Source organism: Hemiscyllium ocellatum, chromosome 34 (assembly GCF_020745735.1).
Source record: "Hemiscyllium ocellatum isolate sHemOce1 chromosome 34, sHemOce1.pat.X.cur, whole genome shotgun sequence".
Classification (NCBI taxonomy): Eukaryota; Metazoa; Chordata; class Chondrichthyes; order Orectolobiformes; family Hemiscylliidae; genus Hemiscyllium; species Hemiscyllium ocellatum.
Window position 1 is genome coordinate 11,865,140 of NC_083434.1, and position 22,125 is coordinate 11,887,264.

Sequence of the window (22,125 nt, forward strand, 5' to 3'; positions counted from 1 at the left end):
GTTCGTAAGACCCATGGAATGTAACATCTGTACAGTGTCAGGGAAACTTCAAGCAGAGAGAGAAATGTAATAGGAAGAGATAACAAATGGGTTGACAATCTCCTTCAGCAAAAAACCACCTCTTACAGAATTTTGGGGTTTGGTCTTACTGAATATATTTTAAAAAAATGTTATAACCTGACTGCAACACTATCTTGTGTGTTTTAGTAGCCTGATATCCTCATGTGTGGACCAATGAGCTGTGAGGATTCCAGCTCTGGGAACAGCCATTTAAACACCCCTGCAGTACAGGTAAAAGAAAAGGGAAAAACGCTTACCCTATCAGTCAACCACTGCTAAAGGAATCAAGCCATAGAGTTTAATTCTGTCTGAAATCTCCAAATAGACAGTTCATCTACAAATATCAATATGACTGTGACAACTACCTTAATGGTTGCAATCTGTTCTGTTCTTCATGAACAATTCAGACACTGAATCAGGTTTTGTTTCAACTTTTATCTCTTACCCTGACTACTTATGTTTAATTTGTGAATATATGTCATATTACTATTTCTTCTTGTATTTAGTGATGAATAAGCTCACTCTTGTTGTTAATTCAAGGTAGCCTGGTTAAATTACCTCCTTTTGAAACATAAGTTCATTTCAGAGAAACATCAGAAAAAGACATTGACAAGGGAAGACATCCTTCCAAAATAAACCCTATTGCAAGCTCAAAATCAACCAGAGGCAGGCAATAAATGCTAGCCAGCTAGTGACGCCCTCATTCCTTGAGTGAATAAACATAACCGAGGCAGTGGATGAATCACCAAGGGAGGCAGTTTAAACCTCCTGAGCACTCAATGGTTTGAGGTACTCAGTCTGGAACTGGAATTAATTGGGGAAGCTTGCTTGGGGGCTTGTCAAACAATTATGCAACTGGCCTGTCCGACACTCATTCCCTGGTATTGTGCGGCAGGAGAGGCCGAAAGATTCACTGCTGCCTAGATTTTGTGATGCTCACTCCGTTGGCGTAATATCAAAATGTCTGCTCTACAACAATTCAAATGACTGCAAGCTTGGAAGTGGCTCTCACACTGTTGTCCTGCCAAGGAGATGGCCCAGAAAGGCAGGTTAGCTCCTTGGGATTTACCGAGAGAATCCGGGAGGAGCTGGGAGACAGAAAGGGGGAAAGAAAGGCAGTGCTGTTTCCTGCTAACCAGCCATGCTACCAGACCAAGCCTGGACTGAGCTAGTTGCTTAGGTCAGTACAATTTCCCAGGGGCAAAGATTAATGATCTTTGGCATTCCACAAGGGAAAGGGCCACCACCTTCTCTCTGCTACCCCACACCCAGAGAATCACTGCTTACTCTAACTCCACCACTGCACCCACCTCTCTCCAAGGCTCATGGACTATCACTCTCAGTTTTGTTTTCATCACCTTGATGAATGAATCATCACCCCCCTCCACCCACCACGCTCCATCCTCTCAAAGTATCTATGATTCCTGCCTTCTGTGCTTTTTATTCACTCACTAAAGGCACTGCTGCTCATTCTCCAATGATAGCTGCTTTTCCAGCATACTTAATCCTTCCCTTTTTCTCATTGCAGGAGAATTTGGGCTGACCCTGGACTGATGGCTTTATAACAGCTGATTGGCGTTCCTGTAATCCCTGGGGTGGTTTTACCTGACATGCAAGGGTGGCCATGGTCAAACTCCCTGCACTGGTACTGGACAGTCCTTGACTGGGTGTGGAGACTGTCCTTGATCTCTCCTTGACCTGGCTCTCCTTGACCTCTTTAAGGACTGGTCTGTGTTCTTTGACTTTTTGATTGAAGCTATTTGATTGAAGCACATGTACTGTCTTTGCCGACTGAACTGCTGGCATGTACTGTAGGTGCAAGATTGACATAGTACAGTGCTGTACGGCAACAAGTCCACCTCTTGACCATTCAGTGTTCTGAACCGTCACAAGTTCTCTGCCTCTCCCATAGCCCTAAAAAGTGATGCTTTCCAGAAAGACTGACAACTTCTTAGCAATCAATGAATGAGTGCTAAGAAAGCAAATTAAGAGCTTAAATTGTACGCTATGCAAATAGAGTCATAGTGTTGCACAGCTGATGGACAGCTGATCAACCTTGTCCATGCCAACCACATACCCTAAACTATTCTAGTCCCATTTGACAGCACTTAGCCCCTATATCCCTCTAAACGCTTCCTCTTCATGTACCCAACCAAATGTCTTTTAAATGTTGTAATTATACCAGCCTCCACCACTTCCTCTGGCAGCTCATTTCACACACACACACCACCCTCTGTGTGGCAAAGTTGGCTCTTTAGTCTATTTTATATCTTTCCCCTCTCACCTTAAACCAATGCCCTCTAGTTTTGGACTCTTCTACCATGGGAAAAAAGAGCTCGTCTATTTATCCTATCCATGCCCCTTGTGATTTTATAAAGCTCTCGAAGGTCACCCCTCAGCCTTCGACACACCAGGAAAAACGGCCTCAGCCTATTTAGCCTCTCCCTACAGCTCAAACTCTCCAACCCTGGCAACATCTTTGTTAATTATTTCTGAACCCTTTCAGATTTCACAGCATCTTTCCTATAGCAGAGAGACCAGAATTGAATGTGTATTCCAAATGTAGTTGAATCAATGTCCCGTACAGTTGCAATGTGTCGTCCCAATTCCTATACTCAATGCACTGACCAAGAAAGACAAGCATACCAGATATCTTCTTCATTACCCTGTTTACCCATGACTCCACTTTTAAGGAAGTATGTACCTGCATCCCAAGGTGTCTTTGTTCAGCAGCACACCCCAGGACCCTACCATTAAGTATATAAATCCTACCCTGATTTGGCTTTCCAAAATGCAGCACCTCACATTTATCTAAATCAAACTCCATCTGCCACTCCTCATCCCATCAGCTCATTTGATCAAGATCCTGTTGCACTCTGAGATAACCTTCTTCAAAGTCTACTACATCTCCAATTTTGGTGGGGAGGGTCATCAGCAAATGTATGAAATAAATGTGTGTCACTCCAGGCAAACAAAACTGATAGACATGCAAATCATAAGTGCCCCTTTCACTCCCAGCGTGAAGTCCTGAAGAGCCAAAGTGATGTATGGGTTAGTCCAAAAGCCGGCAAGGTGATGTGATGAGGCTATTGCTTTGCCAATACCCAGTTGCATAGATAAAGGGTAGCGGATGGTGGCATTCATGGAGAATGTAGAGATATTGTAGCAGGGTGGCACGGTGGCTCAGTGGTTAGCACTGCAACCTCACAGCACCGGGGTCCTGGGTTTGATTCCAGCCTTGGGTGACTGTCTGTGTGGAGCTTGCACATGTCTGCGTGGGTTTCCTCTGGGTGCTCCGGTTTCCTCCCACAGTCCAAAGGTGTGCTCATAGTGCCAGGTGCATTAGTCAGAGGGAAATGGGTTTGGGTGGGTTACTCTACGGAGGGTTGGTGTGGACTGGTTGGGCCGAAGGGCCTGTTTCCACACTGTAGGGAATCTAATCTCATCTAATTGTGATGAGTACAGAGCTGGGTGATTGCCTGGAGAAGATAGCAGCGAGGTGCTGCTGCCAGGCAGCTGATCTTGTATCCATGTTGGGAGTTGGCAAAGTCTGGTTTCTGAAGCAAGGAGAGGAGAACTGGGAGCTGCATAGGAACGAGATGAGGTTATTTAATAATGACATGTAAAATGTATGGAAATCAAGTGGGCTCATTAGCAAAATTCAGAACTCGCCATTTAAATTCTAAGGGGGAAAAAGCAGAATTATTTTCATGGTGTTGAATATCTGATTTTTCTATTTTTGCCATATTTTCTCCACTTTTGCACCATTTTTCATGTCACTCAAGGGAGTGGAAATTTCAGCCCATGTTGTAATGTAGCAAATGTAATCAGGGTATATCCTGATTTAATTTCTGCATAAAATACAGAATTTAATTTCTGCATAAAATAATTTGCATTCAAATACATGGTTATGAACTTAGTGTAGACAATGTATGCTTAAAATGCAAATGGTGGGCATTAGTGCACTTCAAACAGCTGCTAATCTGTTAATTGTTCATTTAAACCTGACATTTTAACATCTCATTGTTCAATAATAAGACAGGGCAACATAAGTGATTTTATACAGTCTTCATTTTCTTAATATAGATTTCCTAAATAAATTAACTTTAGATTTACAACAATGCTCTTCCAAAGCTTTATATTTGATAAAGTCAGAACCTTCTCTCCCACGGCAGGTCAGGCAGCATTCTCAAAAAGGACAGACAATTGCATTCTTCAACAAACCAGTCAGTTGTGTCCCAGAGGAAACACTCAGTGATCTGGCAATTCTTCCTTATTTGATTTCTCCCCTCCTACAATCTTACTAATATCTCCCTCAATAAGCTTTATTGATTAGGAAGTGTGTCCCCATCTAAAGATGCAGTGACCTGGAAATATCTGCCCAAGTTAATCCTCAGAGATCATGCAGGCAATATCTCCTCTATTGAACCCTTACCTATCAAGCAATGTCTCTGTAGTGGAAAGTGAAACTTCCATGATTCGCTACTGGGCTATAGCACAAACCTATGGTCATTGTCAGTGATCTAAGAGACAGTGTAGTATAAATTGTGGGTTCGTGTCTGAGCTGTGATGTCATGGAATATGGAGTAATGAAAAGTCTACATGAAAAAAGCTACACTTTGCAGATAATTAATCTCTTTTTCTTTTCTTGTGTGTACACAGTCTGTCACTAAGTAACTAGCATTTCCAGAGGTTGTAAATAACAATTTGCACAGCTGCTATCTCCAGAACATTTGGAGAATAGATTATTTTGTTAAAACCTGCGTATTTGAATGTAAAATAATTCCAGCAAAATATGGAGTCAGTGTTCTGGAGAGAACTGATCTATCTGCTGATCTCATCTGCTTAAAACCGTGTGCTTATCAAAGAGTGAATGCTAGGTGCCAAAATGTACTGTTCATAATATCCTGTTCTTAACAGGAAATGTAATCACTCCCCTCATTCTTGTTCCTTCTCAGAAACTGATGAGATTGATTGTCTCCCAACTAAATGGGCTAATGTCTCACCTTCAGAATTATGATAGCTTATGCCCGAAATGTCGATTCTCCTGTTCCTTGGATGCTGCCTGACCTGCTGCGCTTTTCCAGCAACACATTTTCAGCTCTGATCTCCAGCATCTGCAGACCTCACTGTCTCCTCAGGATTATGATATACAATATATTGACAAAGAAAGAACTTGTATTTATATAATGTCTTTTCCAAACTCAGGCTTTACAAAACATTTTATAACCAATAAAGTACTTTTTAAGTTTTTTCGCTTCATTGCAGTGTAAATCTAAATTACTAAAACATCATATTATAGCCTTAATTCAGACAAATATTTATGAGCCACTCAAAACTCATCTGAGACAAATCAACTTAAATCACAATTGAGAGAATAATTCATAAAATTACGACATAGAATGGCTAGACCATAAGACAGCCTAATTCTCCACTTTATAAAGCTCATGAATAGTATGTGAATGATTGAGAATTTAATGAACTCAACCCAACAATATATGACCCATGGATTTAATGCTAAATACAGAGAGCAGCAGACCTTAAGTTTGCAATGTGTTGTAATTATTTGTATGTTAACGTTATTTTAATGATTGTCTGGACATATTTTATTAATGTATTATTTGTATCATCATTTCAATTTGGCATTTGGTGCCCTGATCATTTTAAGATAAATCAGTACATAAATCTAAGATCAAAATGATTCTTTATCATTTCAGTAATTTACAGAGAGTATAATGGTATTCATGAGAGGATGGAATTGATATGCCCATGTTGTGTGGGCTAATTGATTCGATGTTCATAGTTATTAATACCTCTGATATACAGCTGAATCAGTCTTTCCTTATCAAGCCAGCTGTTGAACAGGAAGCTGTCCACACAGTAGAAGTGGCTCTTTGCTAGGTCCAGGTATTTTTTTTATGCTTACTACAACTGCTGATGTGAATTAATTTTAACACCACATTCCTGGATTCTAATGCTGTCTTTGGAAATGCAGTACTTAACTGAAATTCACGTCTGGCTGTCATCTCTGGGCTTAATTTTAAAACTGCTATTTGGTAAATTTTGTTTCATTTTCCACTGCATTCTGTGGTGAAATTAACAGCTCCAACCGAGCCATGCAGAGGTCTTTACGCTGAAGTAGCAATGCGGTTAAAGGGTTGATGTCACCATATGGTGGATGGGAAAAGCAATCTGGCTTCATTGCTGAAACAGTGAGGAGCATCAGATTTCAGAACTCAGCTGCAGAACTCTGTGCTGAATTCTATGATGAATCTGTTCTTCATCACATTTGTGCTTGGCTAGATACTGGTGTTCCTCATTTCATTTTGGGCACAGAAATTAGATCTACTTGTCACTCTACAGATCAAGGTCAGTAATAAGCAAACTCAGTACTCCTACTTCATCTCGATGAGTGTAGTGTTGGACTGATTGGCTGCCAAGCAGCAGTCTGTATTTCCAAGCTGTTTGTGGTCTCTATGATCAGCTAAGAGGTCAGCAAAATGGTCAGCAGCACCATGTGGTAGAGCCAGCTGGCTCTTCTTATAGGCACGCTGTCTCTTAAAGTAAACCCCAACATGAATGCGACAATGTAAATTACTGAAAAATTGTCACCAAGGCAGAGAGAGGGTCCAACATTGACATGTAACTACGAACTTGGTGCAGGTAGGCCAGAGGAAAGATGCTAGAGTCCCACATCACGTCAGGAAAAGACCACCCTGAGGGTGGAGCAGACGAGCCAGAAAGTGAATTCCCAGAGCCTGTGATAAGAGTGGTATCAGACGAAGCTAAATTAAATCATATATGTGTAAACATTGGTGAATGGATTTGTCCAATGTAACACAAGCTTCTCATTCTGGTAGACGCACCAGATTTAAATCACACACTCAGCACCAAACCCTAGGACAAAAGATTCTGGCAATTTTTCCTTATTTGATATCTCCCCACCAAACACTACACTTCACCATCTCATGTATATCAATGCAGCCAGTCTCACATCCACCATTCGATGTCCTCAAGTACATGAGGCTTTTCAGCTAGAGCAGATACACCAACATTATCCATTGCACCACAGTCACGACCATTCCCATTGCAGCACAAGCACTAAAATTCTCATTACACCAGTCACTAACATTCCCATTGCACCGCAGTCATCAACATTCCCATTTCATCACAATCGCCAAAATTCTCATGGCACCAAAGTCACTAACAGTCTCGTTTGAAGACAGTAACTAATATTCTCATTGCATCACAGAAACTAACATTCCCTTTCCTCCTCAGTCACTAACATTCCCATTGCACCACAATCATTAACATTCCCATTACACTGCAGTCACTAACATTCCCATTGCATCACATTCACCAACATTCCCATTGCACCACAGTCACTAATATTCCCATTCCACAACAATCACTAACATTTCCGTTGCACCACTTTCACTAAGACTCCCAATGCACCACAGTCACTAACATTCCCATTTCAAGACAGTAACTAACATTTCCATTGCACCATGATCACTAACATTCCCATTCCTCCTCAGTCACTAACATTCTCATTGCACCACAGTCACTAACATTCCCATTGCACCACTCTCAATAACATTCCCATGGCACCACAATCATGAACATTCCTATTGTGCCACAAACAGGACCATTATCATTGCACCACAGTCACTAACGTTATCACAGTTCCACAATCACCAACATTCCCACGGCACCACATTCACTAAGACTCACATTCCACCACAATCACCAGCATTCTCATTGCACCACAATCACTAACATTCCCATTGCACCACGGTCACTAACATTCCCATTACATCATAATCACTAACATTCCCATTCCTCCTCCGTCACTAACATTCCCATTGCACCACATCACTAACAATCCTATTGCACCGCAATCATTAACATTCCCACGGCACCACATTCACTAAGACTCCCATTCCACCACAATCACCAGCATTCTCATTGCACCACAATCATTAACATTCCCATTACACCAGAATCATGAACACTCCCATTCCTTCTCAGTCACTAACATTCCCATTACACCACAATCATCAACAGTCTCATTGCACCACAATCACCAACATTCACATTGCACCACAATCACAAACAATCCCATCGCACCACAATCACTAATATTCCCATTCCATCACAATCACAAACAATCCCATTGCACCACAAACACTAACATTGCCTTTCTACCACATTCACTAAGACTCCCATTGCACCACAATCACTAACATTCCCATTGGAACACATTCACTCACGTTCTATTTGCAACACATTTACTAGGGTCCCCGTTGCACCACAATCACTAACACACCCGTTTCAAGACAGTAACTAACATTCCCACTGCACCACAATCACTAACATTCCCATTCCTCCTCAGTCACTAACATTCTAATTGCGCCACAGTCACTAACATTCCTATTGCACCACAATCATTAACATTCCCATTCCTCCTCAGTCATTAACATTCTCATTGGGCCACAGTCACTAACATTCTCATTGCATCACCGTCGCCAACAGTCCCATTGCACCAAAGTCACTAAGATTCAGATGGGACCCCAATCGCTAACATTCCCATTGCACCATGGTCACTAACATTCCCATTACAACATAATCATTAACATTCCTATTCCTCCTCAGTCACTAACATTCCCATTGCATCACAATCACTAACAATTCCATTGCACCAAAATCATTAACATTCCCATTGTATCGCAGTCATTAACATTCCCATTGCACCACATTCACTAAGACTCCCATTCCATCACAATCACCAGTATTGTCATTGCATCGCAGTCATTAACATACCCATTTCAAGACAGTAACAAAAATTCCCATTGCACCACAATCACTAACATTCCCATTCCTCCTCAGTCATTAACATTCTCATTGGGCCACAGTCATTAACAATCTCATTGCATCACCGTCGCCAACAGTCCCATTGCACCACAGTCACTAAGATTCGGATGGGACCACAATCGCTCAGGTTCCCATTGCACCACGGTCAGTAACATGCCCATTACACCATAATCACTAACATTCCTATTGCTCCTCAATCACTAACGTTCCCATTGCATCACAATCACTAACAATTCCAGTGCACCACAATCATTAACATTCCCATTGCATCGCAGTCATTAACATTCCCAATGCACCACATTCACTAAGACTCCCATTCCACCACAATCACCAGCAATCTCATTGCACCACAATCACAAATATTCCCATTCCACCACAATCACTAACATTCCCATTGCACCACAGTCACCAACAGTCCCATTGCACCACAGTCACTAACATTCCCATTGCACCACAATCAGTAACAATCTCAATGCAAACCAATCACTAACGTTCCCATTGCAGCACATTCGGTAATATTCCCATTGCACCACAACTAACATTCCCATTACAGCACGATCACCAACAGTCCCATTGCACCACAGTCACTAACATTTCCATTGCACCACAGTCATTAATATTCCCAATCCACCACAATCACTAACAATCCCGTTGCACCACATTCACTAACATTCTATTTGCAACACATTCACTAGGTCCCCATTGCCCCACAATCACTAACACACCCGTTTCAAGACAGTAACTAACATTCCCACTGCACCACAATCACTAATATTCCCATTCATCCTCAGTCACTAACATTCTCATTGCACCACCATCACTAACATTCCCATTCCTCCTCAGCCATTAACATTGTCATTGGGCCACAGTCACTAACATTCTCATTGCATCACAGTCGCCAACAGTCCCATTGCACCACAGTCACTAAGATTTGGATGGGACTGCAATCGCTAACGTTCCCATTGCACCACGGTCACTAACATTCCCATTACACCATAATCACTAACATTCCTATTCCTCCTCAGTCGCTAACAATCTCATTGTACCACAGTCACTAACAATCCCATTGCACCACAATAATTAACATTCCCATTGTATTGCAGTCATTAACATTCCCATTGCACCACATTCACTGAGACTCCCATTCCACCACAATCACCAGCATTCTCATTGCACCACAATCAATAACATTCCCATTCCACCACAATCACCAGCAATCTCATTGCACCACAATCACAAATATTCCCATTCCACCACAATCACTAACATTCCCATTGCACCACAGTCACCAACAGTCCCATTGCACCACAGTCACTAACATTCCCATTGCACCACAATCAGTAACAATCTCAATGCAAACCAATCACTAACGTTCCCATTGCACCACATTCGCTAATATTCCCATTGCAACACAACTAACATTCCCATTGCACCACAATCACTAACATTTCCATTGCACCACAGTCATTAATATTCCCAATCCACCACAATCACTAACAATCCCGTTGCACCACATTCACTAAGACTCCCATTGCACCACAATCACTAACATTCCCAATGCAAAACAATAACTAACGTTCCCATTGCATCACAATCACAAACAATCCCATTGCACCAGAAACACTAACATTCTCTTTGCACCACATTCACTAAGGCTCCCATTGCACCACAATCACTAACATTCCCATTGCAACACATTCACTCACGTTCTATTTGCAACACATTTGCAAAGACCCCCATTGCCCAACAGTCACTAACATACCCGTTTCAAGACAGTAACTAATATTCCCATTGCACCACCATCACTAACATTCCCATTCCTCCTCAGTCATTAACATACTCATTGCGCCACAGTCACTAAGATTCGGATGGGACTCCAGTCACTAACATTCCCATTGCACCATGGTCACTAACATTCCCATTACACCATAATCACTAACATTTCCATGCCTCCTCAGTCACTAACTTTCTCATTGCACCACAGTCACTAACATTCCCATTACACCATAATCACTAACATTCCCATTCCTCCTCAGTCATTAACATTCTCATTGGGCCACAGTCATTAACAATCTCATTGCACCACAGTCGCCAACAGTCCCATTGCACCACAGTCACTAAGATTCGGATGGGACCCCAATCGCTAACGTTCCCATTGCACCACATTCACTCCCATTTCATCCGAATCACCAGTACACTCATTGCGCCACAATCACTAACATTCTCATTGCAAGCAGTCGCCACCAGTCCCATTGCACCACAGTCACTAAGATTCGGATGGGACCCCAATCGCTAACATTCCCATTTCACCATAATCACTAACATTCCCTTTCCTCCTCAGTCACTAACATTCCCATTGCACCACAATCACGAACAATGCCATTGCACCACAATCATTAACAATTCCGTTGAACCACAGTCACTAACACCCCCATTCCACCACAATCACTAATATTGCCATTGCACCACATTCACTAACATTCCCATTCCACCACAAATACAATCAATCCCATTCTACCACAATCACTAATATTCCCATTCCAGCACAATCACAAACAATCCCATTGCACCACATTCACTAACATTCCCATTCCACCACAAATACAATCAATCCCATTCTACCACAATCACTAATATTCCCATTCCAGCACAATCACAAACAATCCCATTGCACCACAAACACTAACATTGCCTTTCCACCACATTCACTAAGACTCCCTTGCACCACAATCATTAACATTCCCATTGCAACACATTCACTCACGTTCTATTTGCAACACATTTACTAGGGTCCCCATTGCCCCACAATCACAAACACACCCGTTTCAAGACAGTAACTAACATTCCCACGGCACCACAATCACTAACATTCCCATTCCTCCTCAGTCACTAACATTCTAATTGCGCCACAGTCACTAACATTCCTATTGCACCACAATCACTAACATTCCCATTCCTCCTCAGTCATTAACATTCTCATTGGGCCACAGTCATTAACGTTCTCATTGCATCACCGTCGCCAACAGTCCCGTTGCCCCACAGTCACTAAGATTCGGATGGGACTGCAATCGCTAACGTTCCCATTGCACCACGGTCGCTAACATTCCCATTACACCATAATCACTAACATTCCTATTCCTCCTCAGTTACTAACATTTCCATTGCATCACAATCACTAACAATTCCATTGCACCACAGTTATTAACATTCCGATTGCATCGCAGTCATAAACATTCCCATTGCACCACATTCACTAAGACTCCCAGTGCACCACAATCACTGACATTCTAATTGCAACATATTCACTATGATCCCCATTGCACCACAGTCACTAACATTCCCGTCTCAAGACAGTAAATAACATTCCCATTGCACCATAATCACTAACATTCCCATTCCTCCTTAATCACTAACATTCCCATTGAACCACAGTCACTAACTTTCCCATTGCACCACAGTCACTAAGGCTCCCATTCTACCACTATCACCAGCATTCTCAATGCACCACAATCACAAACATTCTCAATGCTCCACAATCACAAACATTCTCATTGCACCACAGTCACCAACAGTCCCATTGCACCACAGTCACTAACATTCCTATTGCACCACAATCACTAACATTCCCAATGCAAAACAATCACTAATGATCCCATTGCATCACATTCGCTAATAATCCCATTGCACCACAACTAACATTCCCATTACACCACAATCACCAACAGTCCCATTACACCACAATCACTAACATTCCCATTGCACCACACTCACTAAGACTCCCAGTGCACCACAATCACTGACATTCTATTTGCACCATATTCACTATGATCTCCATTGCACCACAGTCACTAACATTCCCGTCTCAAGACAGTAACTAACATACCCATTGCACCACAGTAAATAACATTCCCATGGCACCACAATCACGATCATTTCCATTGCACCACAATCACTCATATTCCCATTCCACCACAATAACTAAGAATCCCATTGCACTGCATTCACTAAGACTCCCATTGCACCACAATCACTAACATTCCCATTCCAGCACAATCACAAACAATCCCATTGCACCACAAACACTAACATTCCCTTTCCACCACAATCACAAAGACTCCCATTGCACCACAATCACTAACATTACCATTGCAACACATTCACTCATGTTCTATTTGCAACATATTTATTAAGACCCCCATTGCCCCACAGTCACTAACATACCCTTTTAAAGACAGTAACTAATATTCCCATTGCACCACAATCACTAACATTCCCATTCCTCCTCAGTCACTAACATTCTCATTGCACCACAGTCACTAACATTCCCATTGCACCACAATCACTAACATTCCCATTCCTCCTCAGTCATTCACATTCTCATTGGGCCACAGTCATTAACATTCTCATTGCATCACCGTCGCCAACAGTCCCATTGCCCCACAGTCACTAAGATTCGGATGGGACCCCAATTGCTAAGGTTCCCATTGCACCACGGTCACTAACATTCCCATTACACCATAATCACTAACATTCCTATTCCTCCTCAGTCACTAACAATCCCATTGCACCACAATCACAAACATTCTCAATGTGCCACAATCACAAAAATTCTCATTGCACCACAATCACTAACATTCCCATTGCATCACAATCACTAACATTCCCAATGCAAAACAATCACTAACGTTCCCATTGCACCACATTCGCTAATATTCCCATTGCACCACAATCACCAACAGTCCCATTGCATCACGGTCACTAACATTCCCATTCCACCACAATCACTAACATTCCATTTGCAACACATTCACTGTGACCGCCATTGCACCACAGTCACTAACAATCCCGTATCAAGACAGTAACTAACATTCCCATTGCACAACAGTCACTAACATTCCCATTGCACCACAATCACTAACATTCCCATTCCTCCTCAGTCACTAACATTCTCATTGCTCCACAGTCACTATCATTCCCATTACACCACAGTCACTAACTTTCTCATTGCACCACAGTAACTAACATTCCCATTGAACCACAATCACTAAATTTCCCATTCCTCCTCGGTCACTAACATTCCCATTGCACCACATTCGCTAATATCCCCATTGCACCACAATCACCAACAGTCCCATTGCACCACGGTCACTAACATTCCAATCGCACCACAGTCACTAACATTTCCATTGCACCACAATAACTAATATTCCGATTCCTCCTCAGTCATTAACATTCTCATTGGGCCACAGTCATTAACATTCTCATTGCATCACCGTCGCCAACAGTCCCATTGCACCACAGTCACTAAGATTCGGATGGGACCCCAATCGCTAAGGTTCCCATTGCACCATGGTCACTAACATTCCCATTACACCACAATCACAAACATCCTCACTGTGCCACAATCACAAACATTCTCATTGCACCACAGTCACCAACAGTCCCATTGCACCACAATCACTAACATTCCCATTGCATCACAATCACTAACATTCCCAATGCAAAACAATCACTAACGTTCCCATTGCACCACATTCGCTAATATTCCCATTGCACCACAATCACCAACAGTCCCATTGCACCACGGTCACTAACATTCCCATCGCACCACGTTCACTAACATTCCCATTGCACCACAGTAACTAACATTCCCATTGAACCACAATCACTAAATTTCCCATTCCTCCTCGGTCACTGACATTCCCATTGCGCCACAGTCACTAACATTCCCATTGCACCACAGTAACTAACATTCCCATGGCAACACAATCACGAACATTTCCATTGCACCACAGTCACTAATATTCCAATTCCACCACAATCACTAAGAATCCCATTGCACCATATTCACTAAGACTCCCATTGTACCACATCACTGACATTCCTGTTTCAAGACAGTAACTAACATTCCCATTGCACCACAATCACTCACATTTTATTTGCGACATATTCACTAAGACCCCCATTGCACAACAGTCACTTACATTCCCATTGCACCAAAATCACTACCATTCCCAATGCACCACAGTCACTAGCATTCCCATTGCACCACAATCAGTAACGTTCCAATTGCACCGCAGTCATTAAAATTCCCATGGCACCACGTTCACGAAGACACGCATTCAACCACAATCACCAGTATTCCCATTGCACCACAAGTGCTAACATTCTCATTGCACCACAATCACTCACATTCTCATTGTACCACAGTCACTAACAACCCTATTGCACTACATTCACTCCCATTCCACCCCAATCACCAGCATTCTCATTGCGCCACAATCACAAACATTCTCATTGCACCACAGTCACCGACAGTCCCATTGCACCACAGTCACTAACATTCCTATTGCACCACAATCACTAACATTCCCAATGCAAAACAATCACTAATGTTCCCACTACATCACATTCGCTAATATTCCCATTGCACCACAACTAACATTCCCATTACACCACAATCACCAACAGTCCCATTGCACCACAATCACTAACATTCCCATTGCACCACATTCACTAAGACTCCCATTGCACCACAATCACTGACATTCTATTTGCAACATATTCACTATGACCCCCATTGCACCACGGTCACTAACATTCCCGTCTCAAGACAGTAACTAACATACCCATTGCACCACAGTAAATAACATTCCCATTGCACCACAATCACTAACATTCCCATTCCTCCTCAGTCACTAACATTCTCATTGTGCTACAGTCACTAACATTCCCATTGCACCACTCTGAATAACATTCCCATGGCACCACAATCACGATCATTACCATTCCACCACAATCACAAACAATTCCATTGCACCACATTCACTCATGTTCTATTTGCAACATATTTACTAAGACCCCCATTACACCACAGTCACTAACATACCCTTTTAAAGACAGTAACTAATATTCCCATTGCACCACAATCACTAACATTCCCATTCCTCCTCAGTCACTAACATTCTCATTGCACCACGGTCACTAACATTCCCATTACACCATAATCACTAACATTCCTATTCCTCCTCAGTCACTAACAATCCCATTGCACCACAATCATTAACATTCCCATTGCATCGCAGTCATTAACATTCCCATTTCACCACATTCACTAAGACTCCCATTCCACCACAATCAACAGTATTCCCATTGCACCACAATCACAAACATTCTCAATGCGCCACAATCACAAACATTCTCATTGCACCACAGTCACCAACAGTCCCATTGCACCACATTCACTAACATTCCCATTGCATCACAATCACTAACATTCCCAATGCAAAATAATCACTAACATTCCCATTGCACCACATTCGCTAATATTCCCATTGCACCACAACTAACATTCCCTTTCCACCACAATCACCAACAGTCCCATTGCACCACTTTCACTAACATTCCCATTGCACCACAATCACTAACATTTCCATTGCACCACAGTCACTAATATTCCCATTCCACCACAATCACTAACACTCCATTGCACCACAATCACTGACATTCCATTTGCTACACATTCACTATGACCCCCATTGCACCACAGTCACTAACATTCCCATATCAAGACAGTAACTAACATTCCCATTGCACCACAATCACTAACATTCCCATTCCTCCTCAGTCACTAACATTCTCATTGCTCCACAGTCACTATCATTCCCATTGCACCACAGTCACTAACTTTCCCATTGCACCACAGTCACTAACATTCCCATTGCACCATAATCTCTAACATTCCCATTCCTCCTCACTAACATTCTCATTGCAAACAGTCGTTGCCAGTCCCATTGCACCACAGTCACTAAGATTCGGATGGGACCCCAGTCGCTAACATTCCCATTGCACCATGTTCACTAACATTCCCATTACACCATAATCACTAACATTCCCATTGCACCACAGTCATTAAGGCTCCCATTCTACCACTATCACTAACATTCTCATTGCACCACAATCACAAACATACTCAATGCGCCACAGTCACCAACATTCCCATTACACCATAATCACTAACATTCCCATTCCTCCTCAGTCACTAACATTCCCATTGCACCACAGTCATTAAGGCTCCCATTCTACCACTATCACTAACATACCCATTGCACCACAATCACGAACATTTCCACTGCACCACAGTCATTGATATTCCCAATCCACCACAATCACTAACAATCCCATTGCACCACATTCACTAAGACACCCATTGCACCACAATCACTGACATTCTATTTGTAACACATTCACTATGACCCCCATTGCACCACAGTCACTAACATTCCCGTCTCAAGACAGTAACTAACATACCCATTGCACCACAGTAAATAACATTCCCATTGCACCACAATCACTAACATTCCCATTCCTTCTCAGTCACTAAAAGTCTCATTGCTCCACAGTCACTATCATTCCCATTACACCACAGTCACTAACATTCCCATTGCACAACAGTAACTAACACTCCCATTGCACCACTCTCAATAACATTTCCATTGCACCACAGTCACTAATATTCCCATTCCACCACAATCACTAAGAATCGCATTGCACCACAATCACTAACATTCCCAATGCAAAACAGTCACTAACAATCCCATTACACCACAGTCACTGACATTCCTGTTTCAAGACAGTAACTAACGTTCCCATTGCACCACAATCACTCACATTCTATTTGCGACACATTCACTAAGACCCCTATTGCACCACAGTCACTAACATTCCCATTGCACCACAATCACTAAGAATCCCATTGCACCACATTCACTAAGACTCCCATTCCACCACAATCACCAGCATTCTCATTGCACCACAATCACTAACATTCCCATTCCTCCTCAGTAACTAACATTCTCATTGCACCACAATCATGAACATTTCCATTGCACCATAGTCACTAATATTCCCATTCCACCACAATCACTAAGAATCCCAATGCGCCACATTCACTAAGACTCCCATTCCACCGCAATCACCAGCATTCTCATTGCACCACAATCCCAAACATTCTCAATGTGCCACAATCAATAACATTCCCATTGCACCACAATCACTAACATTCCCAATGCAAAACAATCACTAACAAACCCATTGCACCACATTGACTAAGATTCCCATTGCACCACAATCACTGATATTCCTGTTTCAAGACAGTAACTAACATTCCCATTGCACCACAATCATTCACATTCTATTTGCGACACATTCACTAAGACCCCCAGTGCACCACAGTCACTAACAGTCCCATTGCACCAAAATCACTATCATTCCCAATGCCCCACAGTCACTAACAGTCCCATTGCGCCACAGTCACTAACATTACCATTGCACCACAGTAACTAACATTCCCATGGCACCACAATCACGAACATTTACAATGCACCACAGTCACTAATATTCCCATTCCACCACAATCACTAAGAATCCCATTGCACAACATTCACTAAGACTCCCATTCCACCAGAATCACCAACATTCTCATTGCACCATAATCACTAACATTCCCAATGCAAAACAATCACTGACAATCCCATTGCACCACATTGACTAAGACTCCCATTGTACCACAATCACTGACATTCCTGTTTCAAGACAGTAACTAACGTTCCCATTGCACCACAATCACTCACATTCTATTTGCGACACATTCACTAAGACCCACATTGCACCACAGTCACTAACATTCCTATTGCACCACAATCACTAACATTCCCATTCCTCCTCAGTCATTAACATTCTCATTGGGCCACAGTCATTAACATTCTCATTGTATCACAGTCGCCAACAGTCCCATTGCACCACAGTCACTAAGATTCGGATGGGACCCCAGTCGCTAACATTTCCATTGCACCATGGTCACTAACATTCCCATTACACCATAATCACTAACATTCCCAATGCAAAACAATCACTGACTATCCCATTGCACCACATTGACTAAGACTCCCATTGTACCACAATCACTGACATTCCTGTTTCAAGACAGTAACTAACATTCCTATTGCACCACAATCATTCACATTCTATTTGCGACACATTCACTAAGACCCCCATTGCACCATAGTCACTAACATTCCCATTGCACCAAAATCACTCCCATTTCCAATGCACCACAGTCACTAACATTCCCATTGCACCACAATCACTAACATTTCAATTGCACCACAGTCATTAAAATTCCCATGGCACCACGTCCACGAAGATTCCCTTTCAACCACAATCGCCAGTATTCTCATTGCACCACAAGCGCTAACATTCTCATTGCACCACAATCACTCACATTCTCATTGTACTACAGTCACTAACAACCCTATTGCACTATATTCACTCCCATTCCACCCCAATCACCAGCATTCTCATTGCACCACAGTAACTAACATTCCCATTGCACCACAGTCACTAATATTCCCATTCCACCACAATCACTAAGAATCCCATTGCACCACATTCACTAAGACTCCCATTGCACCACAATCACTAACATTCCCAATGCAAAACAGTTACTAACAATCCCATTGCACCACATTGACTAAGACTCCCATTACACCACAATCACTGACATTCCTGTTTCAAGACAGTAACTAACATTCCCATTGCACCACAATCACTCACATTCTATTTGCGACACATTCACTAAGACCCCCATTGCACCACAGTCACTTACATCCCATTGCACCACATTCACTAAGACTCCCATTCCACCACAATCACCAGCATTCTCATTGCACCACAATCACTAATATTCCCATTCCTCCTCAGTCACTAACATTCTCATTGCGCCACAGTCACTAACATTCCCATTGCACCACAGTCACGAACATTTCCATTGCACCACAGTCACTAACATTCCCATTGCACCACAATCACTAAGAATCCCATTGCACCACATTCACTAAGACTCCCATTCCACCACAATCACCAGCATTCTCATTGCACCACAATCACAAACGTTCTCAAAGCCCCACAATCAATAACACTCCCAATGAAAAACAATCACTAACAATCCCATTGCACCACATTGACTAAGAGTCCCATTGCACCACAGTACCTAACATTCCCATTGTACCACAATCACTAACATTCCCATTCCTCCTCAGTCACTAACATTCTCATTGCACCACAGTCACTAACATTCCTATTGCACAATAGTAACTAACATTCCCATTGCACCACAATCACGAACATTTCCATTGCACCACAGTCACTAATATTCCCATTCCACCACAATCACTAAGAATCCCATTGCACCACATTCACTAAGACTCCCATTCCATCACAATCACCAGCATTCTCATTGCACCAGAACACAAACATTCTCAATGCGCCACAATCAATAACATTCCCATTGCACCACAATCACTAACATTCCCAATGCAAAACAATCACGAACAAACCCATTGCACCACATTGACTAAGACTCCCATTGCACCATAATCACTGATATTCCTGTTTCAAGACAGTAACTAACGTTCCCATTGCACCACAATCATTCACATTCTATTTGCGACACATTCACTAAGACCCCCATTGCACCACAGTCACTAACATTCCCATTGCACCAAAATCACTACCATTCCCAATGCCCCACAGTCACTAACATTCCCATTGCACCACAGTAACTAATATTCCCATGGCACCACATTCACGAACATTTTCATTGCACCACAGTCACTAATATTCCCATTCCACCACAATCACTAAGAATCCCATTGCACCACATTCACTAAGACTCCCATTCCACCACAACCACCAACATTCTCATTGCACCACAATCACAAACATTCTCAATGCGCCACAATCAATAACATTCCCATTGCACCACAGTCACTAAGGCTCCCATTCTACCACTATCGCCAGCATTCTCAATGCGCCACAATCACCAACAGTCCCCTTGCACCACAGTCACTAACATTCCCATTGCACCACAATCATTAACATTCCCATTGCATCGCAGTCATTAACTATCCCATTTCACCACAGTCACCAACAGTCCCATTCCACCACAATCACCAGTATTCCCATTGCACCACAGTCACTAACAATCCCATTGCACCACAGTCACTAACATTCCCATTGCATCACAATCACTAACATTCCCAATGCAAAACAACCACTAACGTTCCCATTGCACCACATTCGCTAATATTCCCATTGCACCACAACTAACATTCCCTTTACACCACAATCACCAACAGTCCCATTGCACCACTGTCACTAACATTCCCATTCCACCACAATCACTAACATTTCCATTGCACCACAGTCACTAATATTCCCATTCCACCACAATCACAAACAATCCCATTGCACCACAAACACTAACATTCCCTTTCCACCACAATCACTAAGACTCCCATTGCATCACAATCACTAACATTCCCATTGCAACACATTCACTTACGTTCTATTTGCAACACATTTACTAAGACCCCCATTGCACCACAATCACTAACATTCCTATTGCACCACAATCACTAACATTCCCATTCCTCCTCAGTCATTAACATTCTCATTGGGCCACAGTCATTAACATTCTCTTTGCATCACAGTTGCCAACAGTCCCATTGCCCCACAGCGACTAAGATTCAGATGGGACCCCAATCGCTAACGTTCCCATTACACCACGCTCACTAACATTCCTATTCCTCCTCAGTCACTAACAATCCCTTTGCACCACAATAATTAACATTCCCATTGCATTACAGTCATTAACATTCCCATTTCACCACATTCACTAAGACTCCCATTCCACCATAATCAACAGTATTCCCATTGCACCACAATCACAAACATTCTCAATTCGCCACAATCAATCACATTCTCATTGCACCACAGTCACCAACTGTCCCATTGCATCACAATCGCTAACATTCCCAATGCAAAACAATCACTAACATTCCCATTGCACCACATTCACTAATATTCCCATTGCACCACAACTAACATTTCCATTGCACCACAGTCACTAATATTCCCATTCCACCACAATCACTAACATTCCCACTGCACCACATTCATTAACACTCCCATTGCACCACAATCACTGACTTTCCATTTGCAACACATTCACTATGACCCCCATTGCACCACAGTCACTAACATTCCCGTATCAAGACAGTAACTACCTTTCCCATTGCACCACAGTAACTAACATTCCCATTGCACCACAACCACTAAATTACCCATTCC